The sequence below is a fragment of the Rhinichthys klamathensis genome, unplaced genomic scaffold (genome assembly GCF_029890125.1).
Source record: "Rhinichthys klamathensis goyatoka isolate OS25496 unplaced genomic scaffold, OSU_Roscu_1.1 h1tg000123l_1, whole genome shotgun sequence".
Taxonomy (NCBI): domain Eukaryota; kingdom Metazoa; phylum Chordata; class Actinopteri; order Cypriniformes; family Leuciscidae; genus Rhinichthys; species Rhinichthys klamathensis.
In genome coordinates, this window is record NW_026606660.1 from 8027284 (window position 1) to 8054562 (window position 27279).

Here is a 27279-nt window from a genome sequence, read left to right on the forward strand (position 1 = left end):
AAAAACAGTGTGTTGCATCAGTTGTAAAGCGTAATTTTGTCGCCATCCAATGGTTTCAATAAACTACTGCAACAAGAATCAAAATTCATCCCAGAATCAAAAGCGAGAAAAACAATGAGATGTATTATAATTATATTTATATTACACTTTATTACATATGATATATAAATATATATTTACGCAATATATCTATAATTATATTAATATATATTATAGGATATTTATATTGTAACATTTTTTCCATAACTAGTAACTATAAAATATATTTCCCCTCCAAATTTTCCTTACAATGACAATTTACTTTTTATTTTATGTCATAATCTTCTTCTCTGTTAATGCGTCGGTCACGTCACGTGACACGCGAGAACCAATGGCGTTTGGCGTCAATGTCAAACTTCTAGCGGCGCGTCTCGACTCCGCTCCACCGGTCCGATCTCGACCGCGAATGATAGACAGCAAAGGCAGACTGGAAGACGTTCTCAGCGGAAAACGCCAAAAATGTAGACGACAAGTCACGTGAAAGGAGGCAGTGCCTCCACGTCGCTGTGATTGGCTGGTGTTTGCGTTTAACAGGCGCAATGGGCCTGAAGGCGTTTAAAAAGTGGTGAAAATGTACGGATGATTTATGAAAGGTACAATTTATTCACTCAGACATCATCTCTATTGGTCATGTTCGAATCGAAATTAACTTTAAATGAATTGTAACTCGAAATGACCCGTGAATGTGCCGGTTGGTAGCAAGTAAATTGAGGCTGCACCTGCCCGCACCATCAATACACATCCACGATGCGGTGTTTACCAAGGATTTGGTGATTAATTATTCGAAAACAAGGTGAATAATACTAATAATAGTCCAACAGTTTATGGCAGTAAATAAAAAAAATTGTTTCTGTATGATTTCATGGTACTTTTATTTTGAATTAAGTGTTAAAATGTTAAACGCAACGTATCAAGATTTTAACATGAAACAAATAATATAAGCAGAAATATTAAAATATTGTTTTATAGTGCTGTTCTATGTGCCTTTATCTATTTTAATATACAATATTATCATCAGCTATCATTACTGTAACAATGGCACTGACATATTTTAAGATATCTTAGTGCAAGTTGCTTTCAGTTAAAACAGTTGAAACATGCATTCTTCTAGTCTGGGACTATCTTAAGCCTTTTTCTGTGAAACTGAGGGATAAAGTTACAATCTATAAAAACGGTGTGTAGCCTATATCACACTTATATAGTAAATAAATATGAGTGTGTCTTTGTCTGTGTGTGTTACTGCAAAAGGACAGCACACTCTCTCTGATGTTGTGCATCTGTGCTTTCACACAGTTCTGCTTCCTCTCTCATCTGAAGCCACACCCACCAGGGGCCCCACAGCGAAAGCACCAGCCAATGGGAGAGCAGCACGGCCACTCCATCACTCCTCAGTTTCCAAGGTAACTGGGCTGCTCTCCTGAAAGGCGCTACATCATCAGCATCCGTCCATGAGGCAGGCAGCCTGCAGTGGATCGTATAGCAGGCACCTCCCTCACACAACCGCACTGGATGGGAAAATGGAGTAGGTAGTGTTATGGTGAGTACCCGGCTTCTGTCTTCGGCTCGTATGGGCTGCTAGATTTATTCTTCTTTTGATTAAAAGCAGGGTAGATTTGAACATGGATGAGATATGATACTAGCTGGAGTTATAGGGAAATTGTGAAGAGAGAGAGAGAGAGAGAGAGAGAGCATTGTTAAAGTGGCCTGCATTGGAAGGACCTGACGCATGCACAAATAGTATCCACAAGGGGGGCCAAACATACATTGCCTTTTCTTTTTGCAGTATTTCTGTTTCTGTCTGTGTGGTCGGGAATGTGAGCTTGTCAGTGTGTGTGTTCTCCACCCGCCTTACACGGAAGCGTGGCCCAGTGTTTTCAGCTCAATAGCCCTGCTTGTTTGTTTGTGTTGAGCACGTTTCTAGGTCTCCGTTGCATGTCCGTCTTTATGGTGCTGCAGGGTAGGGATTAGGGAACGCAGGATTTAATGAGCAGTTGTGGTCACGCCTGTGTCATTGCTTGGTCATGGTTCTCTCTCCTTTAGATGCTGCCTCGTCACCTTGGGCCCAAACACTCCCTGCAAGGGTGGTGTTGCATTGCATGACACATGCTCTGAGATATTAGAATGGATTTGCTTGCTTCCTGATAAGGCCGCATGTGTGCGTGTCCTAAGGTGTGGTGTTGCACCACAGGCTTACAATTAGAATTCATGTTTAACTTGGCTAAGTTAACTTGGTGAAAAAAAAGGACATATGACTTGATGGTTTTCTTCAAAGGGCACAGTAAACATGCTACAGTTTATTATCAGCGCTCATCATATAATATTATGCACAGTGTACATAACAATATATACTGTAACTGTACACATATAATGCGCTATCAGGGGGACACCTCTGCATATAGTGAAATGCTTCAAATGTAATCTTTTTCATTATAAAATATTATCAGCATAACAGTTCAAAGCTGAAATGTTAATTTTGTAGTTTTTGGAAAGGAATGTCTTTTTACACTCTAGCTGGTATGGACTCCACAACCTGATGATCATGTTATCTAGGATCATTTAAATTACATTTCCAACGGGCATATTGTGCTCTTTTGGTGGAAGACATTATAAGTATCAGTGGGACATTAATATGCCACAAATTCGCTTGCTAGAAATATTCCGTACTCATATAATGTTATAATTTTTATGTCAGTTTCCAGTTTTTAATTCCAGGTTTAAATAAATAAATGATAAATATTTTAAATATGAATTAGATTCTACTATTATTTTTTAACATGTATAATTTCTTCTTTTTTTGTGTGTGTATATATATATATACTGTATATATAAAAGATGCATATATATGTGTATGTGTATATATATATATATATAATATAATGAGATATTGGCTATAACCCCAATTAATCCATAACTAAATAATTAGACTAAAATGGTTACAAATATGAATTATGATAATAATAATTTAGCTGATCATTTAGCTCAAATAATCGAAATGTTAAAATATGTAATTTATCCAAACAAAAGTGTATATTGGTCAAATCAATTACTGATTTCTATATTATAAATAATACAGTGCACTGTATTCCAGTTTATGTACTGTATCTAATGGTGTAGGTGAAGAGTAGGTAGTAATATACATTACAGTTAAGTGTGTAAACAATTGAATGAGAAATCATGTGATAAATGTACTAGATAAAATGGATCTGAGTCTGTTGAAGTATTCCGTTTTGTTTTAATTTTGTCCTTCCAGTGTGCTTGTGTGTGTCTAGAAGTTTCTTTAAATCTCCTGAGAAAGACAGTTATGTATTTCAGTCCTGTAGCTTTAGGCACTGTTGCAGTTGTTCACGGCCACCGTTCTGGGTTTTGGGAAGCGATTCCTCTGTGATCCGCCCCTCCCTCTCCCACGAGAGCCCTGTTTTATATGGTGATGAGGGTCTGTGTCTGTGTTTGAGCGTGGAAGAACAGACCCCTCTTTTCCACAGCATTGACCCCTGTTATATAAACCCAGAATATTCTGTGTAACTGGCTGCTTTTTTTGCATATCAAAGCCTGAACTCAAAACTGTTTTCTGAGCTTGTTATGACGGGGACCAGATGATCCAGAATACTGGGGTGTGATCTGTGCTCTTGAGAGATAAGGGCATTTCTAACGCATGTTGTGTGTGTAAACAGACTGAAATTAGCACAAGCATGCTGTGAAAATGTTGTAGTTTAGCAGACTTTTGCGCAGGGTAGCATGCTTTCATGGCAGATTTTGTGTCTTTCAGCATCTTGACATAGTAAAACTGTAAAATAAGTTTTTTAAGTGCCGAACCCAAACACAATTTAAGCCTGACATTAACTATGGTTTGTTTGCAGTTAAAAGCTGTTGTAAATAGTGATATATTTTTGGCTTTTTCCATCTCTTTGGTGGTGGTATCACATCTCAATTAATTTCCCATTTGGACACAAAGTGCAGTCAGTCTGTCTCTGTATCATTCTGTCATCATTCAAACATAATGAGAGCAGCTGTCATCTAACTTCACCACCCAGGGTGTGGCAGCAGTCGTTCGGGCAATTATGGAGTATTCTCAGCGAGCTTTGAAAAATATTGAATAATGCTTTAAAAATTAGAATTGATCACCTTCAGTGTTGTTAAATGTTTCAATCGAAAACTATATTGAATCTTTATCAACTATTAATCAAAATGTTTCCAATATACAGCGAAATTTGAATCACGTTTCAAAAATGCTGTGATGTTAGGAATAGTTGTATTTTATTTGATGTATATTTGAAATAGTCATTAGCTGATGCTCTTATCAGTCAGTGTTTGATAAGGCATTTTAGGAAACATTTACACGTCAATTATGTACTAAAAACGGAAAAGTTTTTCCTTTGCGTTTTACGCGTAAAGACGCAATGTTGTCAAAATGATTCCCGTTCACAGGGATCCACGAAAACAACTAAAAACGCTGTATTATGCTGCCAGGCCAGTCATTGGTGATGCCACTTTGTAAAGAAACACTATCTATACTGTAAAACACATGCGTAGGACGTCACTATTTTCACAAATTCGTGTTTTTGTAGTTTACACAGAGATGATAATGGTAGTTTTTTTAAAAACGTACATTTTGAAAGCCATTGTCGTGTAAATGAATGGCCAAAACGCATAAAAAGTGTTCTGTTTTTAGTTGAAAATGGTGTCATGTAAACACTTAGTTGCATTGATATTGCATTAGGGTTAGGGATTTGTAAACTATTAATCATTTTAATTAGTTAATAATAATAAAAAATAAAATAAAATAATTTTATTTTTATATATTGCCACTCCTAGTTTTTGTTTGAAAATTTTTAAATGAAGAGCTCTGTCTTTACAGCACATACCAGAACTATATTGAGTGGCCTTCAAATATCGTCTTTGACAACAGGCGGCCATGGACTCAAAAAGGTTAGGTGCGACCCAATTTGCACACTTATGCACTATTCTATGCCGTTGTAATATACTAAATAGTGTGAGTGGTGAGTTCACACACTACTGCAAGTGTGGAATGTTGGACATTTCATGCTCTTAACTGTCCTATTTTTCCTTTTGTAGCAAAGGGGTAGGGGCTATCAGACTCTAATTGTGGATGACAAAATATCCTTAAAATAAAAATCATACACTAGACTAGACTAGTGCATATAAGTGCAACACAACAGTTAAAAACCACTGCCCTAAAATCATTGTTTAAAAACATAGTCTACAATTTGTTTTGCAAGCACATATTTTCATATTTTATTTGAAATATTTAACCTATAAATATATTTTTTATTATTATAATTTTTTTTTTTTAGGTCAAATATTTGCTGAAACAGTGACAATAAAATGACATTAAATATTGTTTTCCCTTTGTTGGGGTTTAGGAGGGCCAGCAGTAGTATTGGACTTGCTGAATACATGACCTCAACCTTTGACCGCATTGATGATTGAGGTTAAGGGTTAACAATGTATTGATCAGAAGCAGGTCAAAACTGTCCCGAAGAGATGATGGACAGTTAAACAGAGCTTCCAAAAACATTCAGGTAGTAATAGGGCCACGGCAGGGCTCATTGTGCTTTGACATCATGTCAGATGTCATACAAAGCATTACGGTCAATAAGCACATTACCATTATTATGGTAAAGAAAGGTCTGAGATTGTTTTGTTGAAACTTTGTGAGTGAGCTAAAACAATCATATAAAACACTCAATTTTGATATTGCATAGTAGCTGTAGCTAATTGCCATTTGAAGGGCAGAATATTTGTCTCTGTGTTAAGTTAGAACGGGCCATTAGAATGTGAGCATTTTTGTGTTTAGAAAAATTATTTTAATTAACTTGACATGGTTTCCATAAATGCAATGCTTATGTGCAAAACGTGAGACACGAGTGCAACATTTAAAGATGGCCATCTAGGTCATGCTTACATAGAAAAACCATGGAAAAGTTACTCAGAAGAATGCAAAAAAAGCATTTAACGGCTCATACAGTACCTTCTACCACCACCACCATTAGGGAACACGAACATTCAGGGGCGTCATGCAAGCCAAAATTCTGGGGGGGCACAATCTGAGACGTTGCAATTGTTTTCTGACGGGTGATATGGATCATGTTAGGCGGGGTCAGGGGGTTTCTCCCCCTGAAAATGTTTAAATTCTGGCTGCTAAACATACCATTTCAATGCAGTTTGGGAGGGACAGAAATGCCTTAACGGAGCTAGCAGCAACACTCCTCTATCTGATTCTGAGGACTAAGTTAAAGTATCTATTTTGTAAGTTTATGTAAAGACAGGTTGATGAAAGAACTGTAAGCTCAAATTCAAAAGCTTTTGAAGTCTACTTCATTAAAGCATGTTTACACACACACTTACTGTACACTTAGGCCTACTACACATGATTTTAAAAACAGTACCATTGCAGTTTTTATGTTATGATTTTAAATTGGTATGTGACCTAAGAACGATCTTACATTAAAGGTAGCCTACATAAAGGTGCTGAGGTCTGACTTTGTGGTGCTCTGAAATTAAGTTATTTTAATATTAATATGTGATGAAGGACTTTGAAAGAAGTTTGACAGATTTCAGTGCTGAATAAGGTTAACTACCCCGTTTATTTGGTTAATATTTGACAGAAATGTAAAAAAGTAATCAAATCAAATGCAATATGTATAGCGATCTGTATAACAACTATGCTGTACGGATTTGGGGGGTAGTCCTACTATGATATTAGACTACATTAAAAGATAATGAATTTCAAACCTGAACCAAACATATTTTTTAATTCAAAGATCAAAGTCTGTCATTAGTCTTTAGTCTGCCAAAAAAAAAAACCCCATTCAAATCATGAACTCAAATGTCATTGTGAAAAAAAAATGTGTTACTGTTGTAACAGTGTGTAGGCTAAATCAGACCTTTCAGGCTATAGCCTAACGCTAATCAGCCTTATGGCAAAATTATTATTACAACTAAATTGTCGGTCATTAAATAGGAAAACTAAATAATTTTGTAGATGATTTGCTTTGTGTAGGCCTAACCCGACATCAGACATTATAAGGCCCGGACGCGATATTTTTTTTCACAGGATGGTAGGGGAAGACTCATGAATATTCATTAGGGAACTCATCCCTGATTGGTCTGATGACCTACTCCTAACCCCGCCCCTAAACCTACCCGTCACTGGGGGGGGTCTGATGACTTACCCCTAACCCCGCCCCTAAACCTACCCGTCACTGGGGTTAAGACCAATCAGGGATGAGTTCCCTAATGAATATTCATGAGTCTTCCCCTACCATCCTGTGAAAAAAAATATCGCGGCCCGGACGAAGTTTTTTTTTGCACACAGTGACGCGACCAATCAACAAGGGGGTAATCCATCGACCGGAAGTTGAAGCCGGCCGGGTGCCGCCATGTTGTAGCAGAACTTCACTTGCGTTAGCATTTCCATTGACTCCCATTCATTTTGGCGTCACTTTGACAGCTAATAACTTTACATCTGAGGCGTTTAAAGACTCCATTTGTCCATTATTTATTTCTAAAGAAACACGACAATGTATAAAGTGCTCCATTACCTTCTATGTTACATTATGGCCCCGTAGAAACAGTTTTAGTAAAAATAGGCTAACGATTGCGTCATAACCACTCGACTCTCTGTCGCGCTGTACAGAAATGACCGTACAGACAGGAGGAGAAGCTCGCAGGCGATCGGGGGGACGTCCCGTCAAGGGAGAAGCCCATAGATAATGAGTCCATAAAAGCAACGGAATACTTACTCCTGCTCACTCACGCCAAAGAACTCTTTGCTCAAGTTCCCCGTCTCTGCAAGATTAACGTTGGCTGTTTTCACGCACAGCTACTAGAAGATTAACGTCTGTCAGACAGGTTGCTCACGTCATCAAGCTTAGTTTGAGTCGGTTTGAGTCTGCGCGTCAGGAACGGAAATGCTCAGAAATCGCTAAAAATGGGCTTCAACTGTCTCAACTGAGTTCCAATGAGATGGCTCTGTCCATTTCTTATACTGTCTATGCCAATCAATCACTCCTTTAATGCTGCGTTCACACCAGACGCGAATAGCGCGTCAAATTCGCGCCTACCGCGTCTAGTTATAGCCTACGCGTGAACACTTTGAATCCATTCGCGCGTCAAGAGCAAATGAAAAAAACTATTTTTCGGGACTTCTGGTCACCCTAGGGAGGAAAAATCTGAGGGGGCACGTGCCCCCTCACTTTGAATGGGCATGACGCCACTGCGAACATTCATAGTGAATCTATATTTATTCACGTTTAGAGTCTCAGGACTAATAATATATTGTATTATAGTAGATGTAAGGATGAAATGACCCCATCACACTCAGTGGTGGAATGTGACGAAGTACAAATACTTTGTTACTTTACTTAAGTAAATTTTTCACGTATCTGTACTTTACTTAAGTAGAATCAATAGTGCATACTTTTTACTTTTACTTCGTTACATTTTGCAGCAATTATTATACTTTCTACTCCACTACATTTCTACAACGTTCTGTTACATTTTCGGTAAATTTTCTGATCAGTTTTTCCCCTGCCAAAACGTCATCATGACCGTCCGTTCATCGCACGTTTCTGTCTCACCAGTGAAGTTTGGTTGCCATAGATATAATAACCCGGTCACACTAAATGCGTCTCTATAGCACGCAGTGTGTTTATCGTGCAATTTATACGCGAAAATTAGTTTTTACATGCATAGGAAACGCATTGGTAGGTTTATTGGGGTGCGTGTGTATTATACGTTTGGTTAGGATTAGTATGGCAAGCCAAGAGGTTCAGAATTACGCCATAAATTAATCGCGTTTTAACATAATATGTGTGTTTATATATATATATATATATATATATATATATATATATATATATATAGTATATAGTAAGGGTATATAGTAAGCTGTTCAGAAATGGTGACAAAAACTTAAAATATAACTGCTTTTCCATCATATTGAACATCATTATATGAGTATTAGGTTGAATGAGTTAGTAACTGTTTTATTAATCATTAGAATAAAGACATTAAGAGAATAAATTGTTATGCAAGTACTTCTACTTTTAATACTTAAAGTACATTTAAAATCAGGTACTTTTTACTTAAGTAGGGTTGTCATTGTGGTACTTCTACTTTTACTAAAGTAAATGTCTCTGGTTATTTGTACTTTTACTTAAGTACTGAGATTCAGTACTTCCTCCACCACTGATCACACTCACACATTCATACCTGTCCCACCCACTTTTAAAAACAAAGTTACACCACTGAGACTGACCCTGTAATCTACTTTTGCCACTTTTTCTGCACAGAATTACATGATAAACAAGGATATTTATATTCCAGGGTGAAAATAAAAAAAGGTCTATTGAAATATTAGCCTTACAGTCTCTCTGTGACCCTCAAAAATATAAATAAAAGGGTGTTTCTGCTGACTCACACAGGATATTGCCCTCGGCTCCTTTCAGAAAGTGGACAGAAAGTGTCTTGACCTCCGTTCTCTTAGATGCTGCAGGCTTATTGTTCCAGCTCACTCTTTTACAGAATTACATATCAAGAGTCTTTTTGATGCGCAATACTAAACTGTTATTCAAAATATTCAAACTCTCACCTCACCTTTATAGTTTTATGCGTTGTTTGCCAGAGTTCATTGTGTAAAATACAGAACTAATATATTTGATTTATGGGTTATATTTTATAGTTTAGTTTTTATATATTTGTTATACTATTTTATATTTGATTTAATAAAGAATAAGATTATTTATGAGATAATATGGACAGGAGAAATTGTATAAATTACTTTACAAATTTGTATTTATTTATTTGTAAAGCATTAGGACTACATATGTAAATACACTGTAAAACAGTGCTGAAAAAAGAAACCATGAATAATAAAAGAAAAATTCCTCTATCCTTTCTCCAAAATGGCGGATGTTGCAGTTTGTGAGGTCATGAATTATTGAAGTTCATCTGATACTTCACAGGTCGTCTCTGATTTAGCATGGCGTCATATAGCTCATTGTTTCACTGGATGTGTAAAGCTGTGACTATGTTTGTGCAAATATTGAACTTTTACCATGCGGATCTATCTATCTATCTATCTGTCTGTCTGTCTGTCTGTCTGTCTGTCTGTCTGTCTGTCTGTCTGTCTGTCTGTCTGTCTGTCTGTCGTTCTATCGTTCTATCTGTCGCTCTATCTCTCTGTCATTCTATCTATATCTATCTATCTATATCTATCTATCTGTCTGTCTGTCTGTCTGTCTGTCTGTCTGTCTGTCTGTCTGTCTGTCTGTCTGTCTGTCGTTCTATCGTTCTATCTGTCGCTCTATCTCTCTGTCATTCTATCGCTCTATCGTTCTATCTGTCGCTCTATCGCTCTATCGTTCTATCTGTCGCTCTATCTCTCTGTCATTCTATCGCTCTATCGTTCTATCTGTCGCTCTATCTCTCTGTCATTCTATCGCTCCAGCGTTCTATCTGTCGCTCTATCTCTCTGTCATTCTATCGCTCTATCGTTCTATCTGTCGCTCTATCTCTCTGTCATTCTATCGCTCCAGCGTTCTATCTGTCGCTCTATCTCTCTGTCATTCTATCGCTCTATCGTTCTATCTGTCGCTCTATCTCTCTGTCATTCTATCGCTCTATCGTTCTATCTGTCGCTCTATCTCTCTGTCATTCTATCGCTCTATCGTTCTATCTGTCGCTCTATCTCTCTGTCATTCTATCGCTCCAGCGTTCTATCTGTCGCTCTATCTCTCTGTCATTCTATCGCTCTATCGTTCTATCTGTCGCTCTATCTCTCTGTCATTCTATCGCTCTATCGTTCTATCTGTCGCTCTATCTCTCTGTCATTCTATCGCTCCAGCGTTCTATCTGTCGCTCTATCTGTCGCTCTATCTCTCTTTCGTTCTATCTGTCGCTCTATCTCTCTGTCATTCTATCGCTCTATCGTTCTATCTGTCGCTCTATCTCTCTGTCATTCTATCGCTCTATCGTTCTATCTGTCGCTCTATCTCTCTGTCATTCTATCGTTCTATCTGTCGCTCTATCTCTCTGTCATTCTATCGCTCTATCGTTTTATCTGTCGCTCTATCTCTCTGTCATTCTATCGTTCTTTCTGTCGCTCTATCTCTCTGTCATTCTATCGTTCTATCTGTCGCTCTATCTCTCTGTCATTCTATCGCTCTATCGTTCTATCTTTCGCTCTATCTCTCTGTCATTCTATCGCTCTATCGTTCTATCTGTCGCTCTATCTCTCTGTCATTCTATCGTTCTATCTGTCGCTCTATCTCTCCGTCATTCTATCGCTCTATCGTTCTATCTTTCGCTCTATCTCTCTGTCATTCTATCGCTCTATCGTTCTATCTGTCGCTCTATCTGTCTGTCATTCTATCGCTCTATCGTTCTATCTGTCGCTCTATCTCTCTGTCATTCTATCGCTCTATCGTTCTATCTTTCGCTCTATCTCTGTCATTCTATCGCTCCAGCGTTCTATGTCGTTCTATCTGTCGCTCTATCTCTCTTTCGTTCTATCTGTCGCTCTATCTCTCTGTCGTTCTATCTGTCGCTCTATCTCTCTGTCGTTCTATCTGTCGCTCTATCTCTCTGTCGTTCTATCTGTCGCTCTATCTCTCTGTCGTTCTATCTGTCGCTCTATCCCTCTGTCGTTCTATCTGTCGCTCTATCCCTCTGTCGTTCTATCTGTCGCTCTATCGTTCTATCTGTCATTCTATCGTTCTATCTGTCGCTCTATCTCTCTGTCGTTCTATCTGTCGCTCTATCCCTCTGTCGTTCTATCTGTCGCTCTATCTCTCTGTCGTTCTATCTGTCGCTCTATCCCTCTGTCGGTCTATCTGTCGCTCTATCCCTCTGTCGTTCTATCTGTCGCTCTATCTCTCTGTCGTTCTATCTGTCGCTCTATCCCTCTGTCGTTCTATCTGTCGCTCTATCTCTCTGTCGTTCTATCTGTCGCTCTATCTCTCTGTCGTTCTATCTGTCGCTCTATCCCTCTGTCGTTCTATCTGTCGCTCTATCCCTCTGTCGTTCTATCTGTCGCTCTATCGTTCTATCTGTCATTCTATCGTTCTATCTGTCGCTCTATCTCTCTGTCGTTCTATCTGTCGCTCTATCGCTCTGTCGTTCTATCTGTCGCTCTATCTCTCTGTCATTCTATCGCTCTATCGTTCTATCTGTCGCTCTATCTCTCTGTCATTCTATCGCTCTATCGTTCTGTCTGTCGCTCTATCTCTCTGTCGTTCTATCTGTCGCTCTATCTCTCTGTCATTCTATCGCTCTTTCGTTCTATCTGTCATTCTATCGCTCTATCGTTCTATCTGTCGCTCTATCTCTCTGTCATTCTATCGCTCTATCGTTCTATCTGTCGCTCTATCTCTCTGTCATTCTATCGCTCTATCGTTCTATCTGTCGCTCTATCTCTCTGTCATTCTATCGTTCTATCTGTCGCTCTATCTCTCTGTCATTCTATCGCTCTATCGTTCTATCTTTCGCTCTATCTCTCTGTCATTCTATCGCTCTATCGTTCTATCTGTCGCTCTATCTCTCTGTCATTCTATCGCTCTATCGTTCTATCTGTCGCTCTATCTCTCTGTCATTCTATCGCTCTATCGTTCTATCTGTCGCTCTATCTCTCTGTCATTCTATCGTTCTATCTGTCGCTCTATCTCTCTGTCATTCTATCGCTCTATCGTTCTATCTGTCGCTCTATCTCTCTGTCATTCTATCGTTCTTTCTGTCGCTCTATCTCTCTGTCATTCTATCGTTCTATCTGTCGCTCTATCTCTCTGTCATTCTATCGCTCTATCGTTCTATCTTTCGCTCTATCTCTCTGTCATTCTATCGCTCTATCGTTCTATCTGTCGCTCTATCTCTCTGTCATTCTATCGTTCTATCTGTCGCTCTATCTCTCTGTCATTCTATCGCTCTATCGTTCTATCTTTCGCTCTATCTCTCTGTCATTCTATCGCTCTATCGTTCTATCTGTCGCTCTATCTCTCTGTCATTCTATCGCTCTATCGTTCTATCTGTCGCTCTATCTGTCTGTCATTCTATCGCTCTATCGTTCTATCTGTCGCTCTATCTCTCTGTCATTCTATCGCTCTATCGTTCTATCTTTCGCTCTATCTCTGTCATTCTATCGCTCCAGCGTTCTATGTCGTTCTATCTGTCGCTCTATCTCTCTTTCGTTCTATCTGTCGCTCTATCTCTCTGTCGTTCTATCTGTCGCTCTATCTCTCTGTCGTTCTATCTGTCGCTCTATCCCTCTGTCGGTCTATCTGTCGCTCTATCTCTCTGTCGTTCTATCTGTCATTCTATCGCTCTATCGTTCTATCTGTCGCTCTGTCGTTCTATCTGTCGCTCTATCCCTCTGTCGGTCTATCTGTCGCTCTATCCCTCTGTCGTTCTATCTGTCGCTCTATCCCTCTGTCGTTCTATCTGTCGCTCTATCTCTCTGTCGTTCTATCTGTCGGTCTATCTCTCTGTCGTTCTATCTGTCGCTCTATCTCTCTGTCGTTCTATCTGTCGCTCTATCCCTCTGTCGGTCTATCTGTCGCTCTATCCCTCTGTCGTTCTATCTGTCGCTCTATCTCTCTGTCGTTCTATCTGTCGCTCTATCCCTCTGTCGTTCTATCTGTCGCTCTATCCCTCTGTCGTTCTATCTGTCGCTCTATCGTTCTATCTGTCATTCTATCGTTCTATCTGTCGCTCTATCTCTCTGTCGTTCTATCTGTCGCTCTATCGCTCTGTCGTTCTATCTGTCGCTCTATCTCTCTGTCATTCTATCGCTCTATCGTTCTATCTGTCGCTCTATCTCTCTGTCGTTCTATCTGTCGCTCTATCTCTCTGTCATTCTATCGCTCTATCGTTCTATCTGTCATTCTATTGCTCTATCGTTCTATCTGTCGCTCTATCTCTCTGTCATTCTATCGCTCTATCGTTCTATCTGTCGCTCTATCTCTCTGTCGTTCTATCTGTCGCTCTATCTCTCTGTCATTCTATCGCTCTATCGTTCTATCTGTCATTCTATCGCTCTATCGTTCTATCTGTCATTCTATCCCTCTGTCGTTCTATCTGTCGCTCTATCCCTCTGTCGTTCTATCTGTCATTCTATCGCTCTATTGTTCTGTCTGTCGCTCTATCGCTCTGTCGTTCTATCTGTCATTCTATCGCTCTATTGTTCTATCTGTCATTCTATCGCTCTATCGTTCTATCTGTCGCTCTATATCTCTGTCATTCTATCGCTCTATCGTTCTATCTGTCATTCTATCGCTCTATCGTTCTATCTGTCGCTCTATCTCTCTGTCGTTCTATCTGTCATTCTATCCCTCTGTCGTTCTATCTGTCGCTCTATCGCTCTGTCGTTCTATCTGTCATTCTATCGCTCTATTGTTCTGTCTGTCGCTCTATCGCTCTGTCGTTCTATCTGTCATTCTATCGCTCTATTGTTCTATCTGTCGCTCTATCTCTGTCGTTCTATGTCATTCTATCGCTCTATTGTTCTATCTGTCATTCTATCGTTCTATCTGTCGGTCTATCTCTCTGTCGTTCTATCTGTCGCTCTATCTCTCTGTCGTTCTATCTGTCGCTCTATCGCTCTGTCGTTCTATCTGTCGCTCTATCGCTCTATCGTTCTATCTGTCGCTCTATCTCTCTGTCGCTCTATCTCTCTGTCATTCTATCGCTCTATCGTTCTATCTGTCATTCTATCGCTCTATCGTTCTATCTGTCGCTCTATCTCTCTGTCGTTCTATCTGTCATTCTATCCCTCTGTCGTTCTATCTGTCGCTCTATCGCTCTGTCGTTCTATCTGTCATTCTATCGCTCTATTGTTCTGTCTGTCGCTCTATCGCTCTGTCGTTCTATCTGTCATTCTATCGCTCTATTGTTCTATCTGTCGCTCTATCTTTGTCGTTCTATCTGTCATTCTATCGCTCTATTGTTCTATCTGTCATTCTATCGTTCTATCTGTCGGTCTATCTCTCTGTCGTTCTATCTGTCGCTCTATCTCTCTGTCGTTCTATCTGTCGCTCTATCTCTCTGTCATTCTATCGCTCCAGCGTTCTATGTCGTTCTATCTGTCGCTCTATCTCTCTTTCGTTCTATCTGTCGCTCTATCTCTCTGTCGTTCTATCTGTCGCTCTATCTCTCTGTCATTCTATCGCTCTATCGTTCTATCTGTCGCTCTATCTCTCTGTCATTCTATCGCTCTATCGTTCTATCTTTCGCTCTATCTCTGTCATTCTATCGCTCCAGCGTTCTATGTCGTTCTATCTGTCGCTCTATCTCTCTTTCGTTCTATCTGTCGCTCTATCCCTCTGTCGTTCTATCTGTCGCTCTGTCGTTCTATCTGTCGCTCTATCTCTCTGTCGTTCTATCTGTCGCTCTATCTCTCTGTCGTTCTATCTGTCGCTCTATCCCTCTGTCGTTCTATCTGTCGCTCTATCTCTCTGTCGTTCTATCTGTCGCTTTATCCCTCTGTCGTTCTATCTGTCGCTCTATCCCTCTGTCGTTCTATCTGTCGCTCTATCGTTCTATCTGTCATTCTATCGTTCTATCTGTCGCTCTATCTCTCTGTCGTTCTATCTGTCGCTCTATCCCTCTGTCGTTCTATCTGTCGCTCTATCTCTCTGTCGTTCTATCTGTCGCTCTATCCCTCTGTCGTTCTATCTGTCGCTCTATCTCTCTGTCGTTCTATCTGTCGCTCTATCCCTCTGTCGTTCTATCTGTCGCTCTATCCCTCTGTCGTTCTATCTGTCGCTCTATCGTTCTATCTGTCATTCTATCGTTCTATCTGTCGCTCTATCTCTCTGTCGTTCTATCTGTCGCTCTATCGCTCTGTCGTTCTATCTGTCGCTCTATCTCTCTGTCATTCTATCGCTCTATCGTTCTATCTGTCGCTCTATCTCTCTGTCATTCTATCGCTCTTTCGTTCTATCTGTCATTCTATCGCTCTATCGTTCTATCTGTCGCTCTATCTCTCTGTCATTCTATCGCTCTATCGTTCTATCTGTCGCTCTATCTCTCTGTCATTCTATCGTTCTATCTGTCGCTCTATCTCTCTGTCATTCTATCGCTCTATCGTTCTATCTTTCGCTCTATCTCTCTGTCATTCTATCGCTCTATCGTTCTATCTGTCGCTCTATCTCTCTGTCATTCTATCGCTCTATCGTTCTATCTGTCGCTCTATCTCTCTGTCATTCTATCGCTCTATCGTTCTATCTGTCGCTCTATCTCTCTGTCATTCTATCGTTCTATCTGTCGCTCTATCTCTCTGTCATTCTATCGCTCTATCGTTCTATCTGTCGCTCTATCTCTCTGTCATTCTATCGTTCTTTCTGTCGCTCTATCTCTCTGTCATTCTATCGTTCTATCTGTCGCTCTATCTCTCTGTCATTCTATCGCTCTATCGTTCTATCTTTCGCTCTATCTCTCTGTCATTCTATCGCTCTATCGTTCTATCTGTCGCTCTATCTCTCTGTCATTCTATCGTTCTATCTGTCGCTCTATCTCTCTGTCATTCTATCGCTCTATCGTTCTATATTTCGCTCTATCTCTCTGTCATTCTATCGCTCTATCGTTCTATCTGTCGCTCTATCTCTCTGTCATTCTATCGCTCTATCGTTCTATCTGTCGCTCTATCTGTCTGTCATTCTATCGCTCTATCGTTCTATCTGTCGCTCTATCTCTCTGTCATTCTATCGCTCTATCGTTCTATCTTTCGCTCTATCTCTGTCATTCTATCGCTCCAGCGTTCTATGTCGTTCTATCTGTCGCTCTATCTCTCTTTCGTTCTATCTGTCGCTCTATCTCTCTGTCGTTCTATCTGTCGCTCTATCTCTCTGTCGTTCTATCTGTCGCTCTATCCCTCTGTCGGTCTATCTGTCGCTCTATCCCTCTGTCGTTCTATCTGTCGCTCTATCTCTCTGTCGTTCTATCTGTCGCTCTATCCCTCTGTCGTTCTATCTGTCGCTCTATCCCTCTGTCGTTCTATCTGTCGCTCTATCGTTCTATCTGTCATTCTATCGTTCTATCTGTCGCTCTATCTCTCTGTCGTTCTATCTGTCGCTCTATCGCTCTGTCGTTCTATCTGTCGCTCTATCTCTCTGTCATTCTATCGCTCTATCGTTCTATCTGTCGCTCTATCTCTCTGTCGTTCTATCTGTCGCTCTATCTCTCTGTCATTCTATCGCTCTATCGTTCTATCTGTCATTCTATCGCTCTATCGTTCTATCTGTCGCTCTATCTCTCTGTCATTCTATCGCTCTATCGTTCTATCTGTCGCTCTATCTCTCTGTCGTTCTATCTGTCGCTCTATCTCTCTGTCATTCTATCGCTCTATCGTTCTATCTGTCATTCTATCGCTCTATCGTTCTATCTGTCATTCTATCCCTCTGTCGTTCTATCTGTCGCTCTATCCCTCTGTCGTTCTATCTGTCATTCTATCGCTCTATTGTTCTGTCTGTCGCTCTATCGCTCTGTCGTTCTATCTGTCATTCTATCGCTCTATTGTTCTATCTGTCATTCTATCGCTCTATCGTTCTATCTGTCGCTCTATCTCTCTGTCATTCTATCGCTCTATCGTTCTATCTGTCGCTCTATCTCTCTGTCGCTCTATCTCTCTGTCATTCTATCGCTCTATCGTTCTATCTGTCATTCTATCGCTCTATCGTTCTATCTGTCGCTCTATCTCTCTGTCGTTCTATCTGTCATTCTATCCCTCTGTCGTTCTATCTGTCGCTCTATCGCTCTGTCGTTCTATCTGTCATTCTATCGCTCTATTGTTCTGTCTGTCGCTCTATCGCTCTGTCGTTCTATCTGTCATTCTATCGCTCTATTGTTCTATCTGTCGCTCTATCTCTGTCGTTCTATCTGTCATTCTATCGCTCTATTGTTCTATCTGTCATTCTATCGTTCTATCTGTCGGTCTATCTCTCTGTCGTTCTATCTGTCGCTCTATCTCTCTGTCGTTCTATCTGTCGCTCTATCGCTCTGTCGTTCTATCTGTCGCTCTATCGCTCTATCGTTCTATCTGTCGCTCTATCTCTCTGTCGCTCTATCTCTCTGTCATTCTATCGCTCTATCGTTCTATCTGTCATTCTATCGCTCTATCGTTCTATCTGTCGCTCTATCTCTCTGTCGTTCTATCTGTCATTCTATCCCTCTGTCGTTCTATCTGTCGCTCTATCGCTCTGTCGTTCTATCTGTCATTCTATCGCTCTATTGTTCTGTCTGTCGCTCTATCGCTCTGTCGTTCTATCTGTCATTCTATCGCTCTATTGTTCTATCTGTCGCTCTATCTCTGTCGTTCTATCTGTCATTCTATCGCTCTATTGTTCTATCTGTCATTCTATCGTTCTATCTGTCGGTCTATCTCTCTGTCGTTCTATCTGTCGCTCTATCTCTCTGTCGTTCTATCTGTCGCTCTATCTCTCTGTCGTTCTATCTGTCGCTCTATCCCTCTGTCGTTCTATCTGTCGCTCTATCTCTCTGTCGCTCTATCGCTCTGTCGTTCTATCTGTCATTCTATCGCTCTATTGTTCTATCTGTCGCTCTATCTCTGTCGTTCTATCTGTCATTCTATCGCTCTATTGTTCTATCTGTCATTCTATCGTTCTATCTGTCGGTCTATCTCTCTGTCGTTCTATCTGTCATTCTATCGCTCTATCGTTCTATCTGTCATTCTATCGTTCTATCTGTCGTTCTATCTGTCATTCTATCCCTCTGTCGTTCTATCTGTCGCTCTATCGCTCTGTCGTTCTATCTGTCATTCTATCGCTCTATTGTTCTATCTGTCGCTCTATCCCTCTGTCGTTCTATCTGTCGCTCTATCTCTCTGTCGTTCTATCTGTCATTCTATCACTCTATTGTTCTATCTGTCGCTCTACCCCTCTGTCGTTCTATCTGTCATTCTATCGCTCTATCGTTCTATCTGTCATTCTATCGTTCTATCTGTCGCTCTATCCCTCTATCGTTCTATCTGTCGCTCTATCTCTGTCGTTCTATCTGTCATTCTATCGTTCTATCTGTCGCTCTATCTCTCTGTCGTTCTATCTGTCATTCTATCGCTCTATTGTTCTATCTGTCGCTCTATCTCTCTGTCGTTCTATCTGTCATTCTATCGCTCTATCGTTCTATCTGTCGCTCTGTCGTTCTATCTGTCGCTCTATCCCTCTGTCGGTCTATCTGTCGCTCTATCCCTCTGTCGTTCTATCTGTCGCTCTATCCCTCTGTCGTTCTATCTGTCGCTCTATCTCTCTGTCGTTCTATCTGTCGCTCTATCCCTCTGTCGTTCTATCTGTCGCTCTATCTCTCTGTCGTTCTATCTGTCGCTCTATCGTTCTATCTGTCATTCTATCGTTCTATCTGTCGCTCAATCTCTCTGTCGTTCTATCTGTCGCTCTATCGCTCTGTCGTTCTATCTGTCGCTCTATCGCTCTGTCGATCGTTCTATCATTCTATCGTTCTATCTGTGGCTCTATCTCTCTGTCGTTCTATCTGTGGCTCTATCTCTCTGTCGTTCTATCTGTGGCTCTATCTCTCTGTCGTTCTATCGCTCTATCTCTCTGTCGTTCTATCTGTCGCTCTATCTCTCTGTCGCTCTATCTCTCTGTCGTTCTATCTGTCGCTCTATCTCTCTGTCGTTCTATCTGTCGCTCTATCGCTCTGTCGTTCTATCTGTCGCTCTATCTCTGTCGTTCTATCTGTCACTCTATCTCTCTGTCGTTCTATCTGTCCCTCTATCTCTCTGTCGTTCTATCTGTCGCACTATCTCTCTGTCGCTCTATCTCTCTGTCGTTCTATCTGTCGCTCTATCGCTCTGTCGTTCTATCTGTCGCTCTATCCCTCTGTCGTTCTATCTGTCGCTCTATCCCTCTGTCGGTCTATCTGTCGCTCTATCCCTCTGTCGTTCTATCTGTCGCTCTGTCGTTCTATCTGTCGCTCTATCCCTCTGTCGGTCTATCTGTCGCTCTATCTCTCTTTCGTTCTATCTGTCGCTCTATCCCTCTGTCGTTCTATCTGTCGCTCTATCCCTCTGTCGTTCTATCTGTCGCTCTATCTCTCTGTCGTTCTATCTGTCGCTCTATCGTTCTATCTGTCATTCTATCGTTCTATCTGTCGCTCAATCTCTCTGTCGTTCTATCTGTCGCTCTATCGCTCTGTCGTTCTATCTGTCGCTCTATCGCTCTGTCGATCGTTCTATCATTCTATCGTTCTATCTGTGGCTCTATCTCTCTGTCGTTCTATCTGTGGCTCTATCTCTCTGTCGTTCTATCTGTGGCTCTATCTCTCTGTCGTTCTATCGCTCTATCTCTCTGTCGTTCTATCTGTCGCTCTATCTCTCTGTCGTTCTATCTGTCGCTCTATCGCTCTGTCGTTCTATCTGTCGCTCTATCTCTCTGTCGTTCTATATGTCACTCTATCTCTCTGTCGTTCTATCTGTCGCTCTATCTCTCTGTCGTTCTATCTGTCGCTCTATCTCTCTGTCGTTCTATCTGTCGCTCTATCGCTCTGTCGTTCTATCTGTCGCTCTATCCCTCTGTCGTTCTATCTGTCGCTCTATCCCTCTGTCGGTCTATCTGTCGCTCTATCCCTCTGTCGTTCTATCTGTCGCTCTGTCGTTCTATCTGTCGCTCTATCCCTCTGTCGTTCTATCTGTCGCTCTGTCGTTCTATCTGTCGCTCTATCCCTCTGTCGTTCTATCTGTCGCTCTATCTCTCTGTCGTTCTATCTGTCGCTCTATCCCTCTGTCGTTCTATCTGTCGCTCTGTCGTTCTATCTGTCGCTCTTTCCCTCTGTCGTTCTATCTGTCGCTCTGTCGTTCTATCTGTCGCTCTATCCCTCTGTCGTTCTATCTGTCGCTCTATCTCTCTGTCGTTCTATCTGTCGCTCTATCTCTCTGTCGTTCTATCTGTCGCTCTATCGCTCTGTCGTTCTATCTGTCGCTCTATCCCTCTGTCGTTCTATCTGTCGCTCTGTCGTTCTATCTGTCGCTCTATCCCTCTGTCGTTCTATCTGTCGCTCTGTCGTTCTATCTGTCGCTCTATCTCTCTGTCGTTCTATCTGTCGCTCTATCTCTCTGTCGGTCTATCTGTCGCTCTATCTCTCTTTCGTTCTATCTGTCGCTCTATCCCTCTGTCGTTCTATCTGTCGCTCTATCCCTCTGTCGTTCTATCTGTCGCTCTATCCCTCTGTCGTTCTATCTGTCATTATATCGCTCTATCGCTAATCTGTTGCTCTATCTGTAATTCTATTGCTCTGTCGTTCTGTCGCTCTATTTGTCATTCTATCTGTTGTTTTATCAATCTGTCATTCTATCTATTGTTTTATCTATCATACTATCTATTTATCTCCTTTTGTCTTTGAGCAGGCATAATGTGTTTTACAGGAAGCAGCACAGGCCAAATTTAAGTGAAGTTCCATTTTAAATCCACTGATTTTTTTAGTGTAATGGTGTCTTCTCTGATCTCTAGACTTCTTTACCTGCTATATATTATTACTAAATCTATTGCTAAAAGCATCAAATCTGAGCATACACTCTCACGTCTGACCTCAGCATCTGGTGTAGGTCAAGGTCAGAAGAGACGGGCAGGTTTTCATCCAGACGAGAACAGAAGGGAAGCGAGTAGATGGATAGGGAGATGTTCTGCCAGGGACACGGCTGCAGGTGTGTGAAGGGTAATGAACCATGAGCTGGCAGCTTTTACTGCTCTACCATTCGTCCTACAGTTTTGTTCACTACTGCATAGGTTCTTTTGTGTTAGGCCATCCAAGAACAGCCTAGCATCATGATGGTTAGCTGGTCAGCACATAACACTTTCTTCAGAAAATGTAGTTTCTTTAATTATCCTGATATATTCTGATTTGCATAAAAATGCCTTTGGAGCAGGAGATCTACTCCTGCAAAGGGATCATAAAGGTTCTTCATAATCGAATGTAAGACAACCACTTTAGATTCAAGTTTTAAAATGATGTAGGCTGGACAGAGTATTACTTCTTTATTGCATGTAAGAAGCTTGTTTAATTCTATCAGAATTTAATCCTCTTGTATAAACCGTTTTCTGGTGTCTTTTTTATTCCACTTTAGTTTGCTCCATTTCTTATGGAAGTTTGTTCTGCCACGGAATAAAACAATGTAAAAGATAATTACGACTTCTTTTAATCTCAAATTCTTGCAATTCTGACTTTTTTTCTCAGAATTGAGAGATATAAACTCACAATTATGACTTTTTTCTCGCACTTGCAAATCTATATCTCGCAATTATGACTTTTTTCTTGCAATTCTGTTTTTTCTCTCGCCCCTGTGACTTAGGAGTTTATATAACACAATTCTGACTTTATAACTAGCAATTGCGAGTTTATATCACGGTTCTGAGAAAAAAAGTCGCAATTACCCTTTTTATTTTTTATTCAGTGGTGGAAACGAGCCTCCATAATTTCTTGAAGGTGTGAGGAATATTTAAGAAGGGAGGCAAATTTCTGCCACATAGCCTATCTGCTTATGGATACAATTAATAATTCAGAGGATTTGGGACAGAGCCCCAGAGAGAAGAATGCTGTCACAGTCCTGCTGTCTGGATTAAAGCTTTGCACTGTATATAGCAGATGTTCCACTGTATACATTTACAGAGGACTTTCTTCTCTTTGACATTGCAGAGTGAGACAGCAGAACTAGATTGCTCACATTATAATCATCAAAGCTGTCTGCTCGGCAAGCGCACAATATAGATAGCATTGTTGATTCCTAATGGGACCAGAGGAAATGTTATTGATTGGAGTTTCCAGTTTTGTTTTAAGTAACTTTGTCTCAGATTTTTTTCTCAAAATTCCTTGGGAGAAATAAATGCATCACTTTATAAGAAATTGCTTGTAAATTTCACAAATGTGACCCTAGATCACAAAACCAGTCACAAGTCGCACGGGTATATTTGTGGCAATAGCCAACAATACATTGTGGGTCAAAATAATCGATTTTTCTTTTATGCCTAAAATCATTAGGTTATTAAGTAAATATCATGTTCCATGAAGATATTTTGTAAATTTCCTACCGTAAATATCTTAAACATTTATTTTTGTGAGTGAATGCAGCACAATCGCGAACATAAATGGACAACTGTAAAGGCGATTTTCTCAATGTTTCGATTTTTTTGCACCCTCAGATTCCAGATTTTCAAATAGTTTTATCTCGACCAAATATTGTCATATCCTAACAAACCATACATCAATGGAAAGCTTATTTATTCAGCTATAAATCTCAAGTTGGTCAATTTGGTCTCAAAGTCTGGTTTTGTGGTCCAGGGTCACAAATAATTACAAAGAAACATTTAGCTTCGGCTACTTTGTGTATAGGGACGGCGTTACTGACCGTACGTTTTACAAGATAATATATTTGTCAATGACACTCAGGATCTGTTGTGCACCAAATCCTCCACCATGCCAGTCATCTCTTCTTACTCTTGTCATGTTATGCCGGGTTCAGACTACACAATATTTTTGTCTGTTATGATAGTCACCATGTCAGATTATGCGATTCTGACTCCTAAATTCCTGTCATGGACAAGAAACATGTCAAACTACCCATTGCTTCCTGACCAATCATCGCTTGTTGTCTTTAACGACGTGTGTGATGTTATAGAGAATGCAGAACTAGCGACTGACTTCCAGAAACAAGAGCAAACAAATGACTACTGAAGCGGCGTCTTTGCTAAAGGCTAATTCCAGTATTCATCGGGTTGCTGAAGCACCTCCAGCATTTATCTTTTTACACACTGTCATGGTAATCCCTCAAGGAAACATCATAAAGGCAGGAGTATTATTGCTATAGCTCCACAAACCTTTCCTCCATTGCATAATTCCACCTAGCATCACCAATACCATCATCTCTCTTTCGTTTCGCAATGCTTGAGAGCTGTGTACAGAAGAGCTCCTGTGCTCCAACGGATCGTGGAAAAATCGGGCTGATATTGTGTCTGAACCTGGCATAATAAGTGAAATCTGACTCCTGCTGCATTGTGCTGCGACTCTGCAGCTCGTGCTGTATGGAGCAGGGCAGACGCTTTCAGTTTATATTGTAGTGTCCGCTGTCCAATTGAACTAAATGCTTTTTTTATATAAAATCGCAAAACGCCAGTAGGGGCTGTGCCGTGATGGGCAAGTACAGTAATCGTACAGCCGAACACACTGTAACACCGACTACAGCCTAGTTAGTAACTCAGATAATTTGGTCTTGGAAGAATTTAATGAGACATGCTTTATTTCACATTGAGATCTTTGAATTCAGTGTCTTGGCAAATTGGAGCACAGTTTGAGACATTGTTCGGACAATCAGGCGACTTGAAGGAAGAGTTTTCACTGTATGTATGAATTAAATAAACACAGATTCTTATTAAAGCTATAAAAGTAATTCAGTTAACAGCAGTGAGTATTTTCTTTGTCTTTTGTTGTATGATTGACAATTAATGACAGACGCAGCAGGTTTACTGTATTAGGCTACTGTCACTTTAAGAGCGAATGCAAAGGTTCAATATACTGTTACACATGCGTTCTCTTTCTCAACTGTTTATTTTCACTTTAGGGAAATCCAACTGTTTATATGAATAATCACAAAGACAGGCATTTTGACAATTTTGTTTGTATTTTGCCAAATAAGCTGCGGAAGAGAACTGAATTCAGGATTGCGCACTGTCCAAGAGGCGGCTTTCTTTGCGTGCGAGTTCCAGGCCCGGGGTGGGTAATCGGGAGAATTACCGCCCTACCGTAACTGTACGCGTCAGGGAGGATGGATGGGAGGAAGAGGCCAGGAGGGGCTGAAAAAGCTAGGTTGAAAAGAGAAAGACATTGGAGGAGGGTCCTGCCAAAATGTGTCAAGCTTACAGATTTATTTTCAAGAGGACAGGTGAACAAGTGGCAACAGGTAAAGAGAGATAGGCCTAGTAATGATTAGCATTAGCAACGCTGCAACGTAATTATTCGGCAAATACCATTGTAGCGTTGTCAACCTATTCACAAGCAAAATATTAAATGTAATTAAGGCGAGACACGGCAGGTAAAAACACACTTTTTTACTGGTCAATTTAGAGATTTGGGGATTTTTGTCTTCTTTCAGACTTGTGGTGAAAAAAAGTCCGGAATACACATTTAGGTCTTTATTTTACTACACTTTTACTACACATTTCTCATAAATTCATCAAAAGTTGGCGATCTAAATCATCCCGCTGCTCTGCAATCGCTGTCTGCACCCTGTGTCATCACACACACCGTTAGAAAGCTCCTCTCTCTTCTGTACAACTGTCGGATCCAGATATGGTCATTTCCTTTTTATCAGCAACCAATCGTGAAAGTAAAAGGCGGGATTTAACTCTAAATGTGCAATCTCATTGGCTGATGCCAATTTCTGACAACGTGATTCTCAAAATTACCTTTCTCTTATACTCCAAGTCCGAAATCTCCACTTCAGTTGCACCTATATACACCAAACTTTCCAGTCTTGTACCTAGTTATATTATGAAGACATTTACAGAGGGATTTGTAAATATATTGTTCGTAGCCTGATTTATATAACATTTTATTCCAAAAAACATGGTGAATATAATTTTAATTATTGACAGTATATTCTGATTTACAGGATAACAAAAGTAGATATCCATAAATCCCTCTGTAATTTTAAGAAAGAGCAGTATATGACGGTACATTATAAACCAAAATGTATTGTTTGTTCAGAATTGGGTGAAGTAAAGGAGTAAATTACCACAATTTGATATGCAGAAAAATGATATTTTTTTAACTTCTCAGCTTAAGTGAATTATTATTTAACCTTTACATTATTGTTGAACCATGGTATTAATAAAAACTACACAATAGTAAGAGCTGAACCCTTGCTTCATTGATCATATTTCCACCACCATGAAAAAAGTGGGCCGGTCTTGGGCCTGAAACTCCCGGGCTGAAAAGTGGCCCCACTCCGGCCCTTGAGAGTACCACATTGAGTTATTTTCCATGGCTTATTGCTCTTAACTCTTTTTAACTTTGGACACATGACTGTTACATACGTGTGATATCCATAGTCTACACTCTGCTGTCTGTGTCAACCTAAAATTTTTGACTTTACTTAAGTTTTTGAAGCTGGAAAAAAAAGCAGTTAATTTTGGTTTGGAATGACATTTAGATTTTTGGGGGAATTGTTATTTTAAGCAAAAGTCTTTTTGCTCTCCATTTAATCTCATACAGTTGTGTTGCGTTGCTCTCTCTCATTGTAGATGGGGTGTCATATGGAAACGGCCACACTATACCTCAAACGATGCCAGTCATAGTGAATCACAGCCTGACTGGAAATTGGCTTTAAATGCAGTTAGAGGGTTTAATGTGGGTGTTAAGGGATTACTATAGCAGCAGCAGAGACTGAACTCACCCACACGACCATCATTCACTCCCAGTACTGCTCTACACGTCTCTATTGATTTTAGTTCACTCATTTATCCAAACCAGCGTGAAATATACAGAGAGATGCCTTCTCATCATGTTCTCAGAGAGAGTTCTGACCCTGAACCTCATTCTGATGCTAAATACAGAACTTGCGCTATGCATAAAGACTGCTGAGAATAAATTATGCAGTCACATTCTGATGTTTGGTGAGTTACTGCTGGAACATTTTGTGTGAATGTAGTTTAAACTTATAATAATATCATAATGTAAATATATTCCCTTTTAGGGAGTAAGTATTTTGTGTATAAATGGTAAACAATGTATTTAATGTTTACCGGAGAGATCACAGCTATTAATATAAGAAAAAAAAAGCCAGATTAGACATATACATGTTTTTATGACTATGTTTATGGAGGTCTATAGGAGTGACACTTATATATAAAATACAATTAAGGAATCAGTTATCACTTTAATAATTCCTTAATCAATTTAAATTCAGACATAAAAATGGAAATAGATTAATCACTTTTTGAAATGGACAATTAACAGACAAATGTAAAACTGTTTATTTAATTCATGTTTTATATCTCTACTTGAAAACAGTGGCAATTGGGAGATGTGGTTCGTAAAATTGAGTCAAAAGCTGATTGTTTGACCCCACAGGTGACCTGTCCAAACTCTATTGACAAATGGATGAAGAAAAGCATACTGCCAAATGCTTTTTTTTTTGTTTTAATAAAAAAGCCATTCAAAAATGTTGTTTTTATTATGTTTACATTAATATAAAATTATTTTGTCCAT

General features: G+C 40.1%; 1 protein-coding gene across 3 annotated transcripts in view; it reads left to right on the forward strand.

The window, feature by feature from the left end:
* The first annotated feature begins 1464 nt into the window (after nt 1-1464).
* The window catches only part of akap6 (A kinase (PRKA) anchor protein 6), a 181836-nt gene continuing 156021 nt past the window's right edge, over nt 1465-27279 (forward strand). For 2 of the 3 annotated variants that reach the window (XM_056256081.1, XM_056256082.1), the window contains exon 1: nt 1467-1576. The gene's annotated coding sequence lies outside the window, so the exon portion shown is untranslated. Of the gene's footprint in view, nt 1577-27279 lie in introns of all 3 variants that reach the window. The other variant, XM_056256083.1, reaches the window with a different exon arrangement.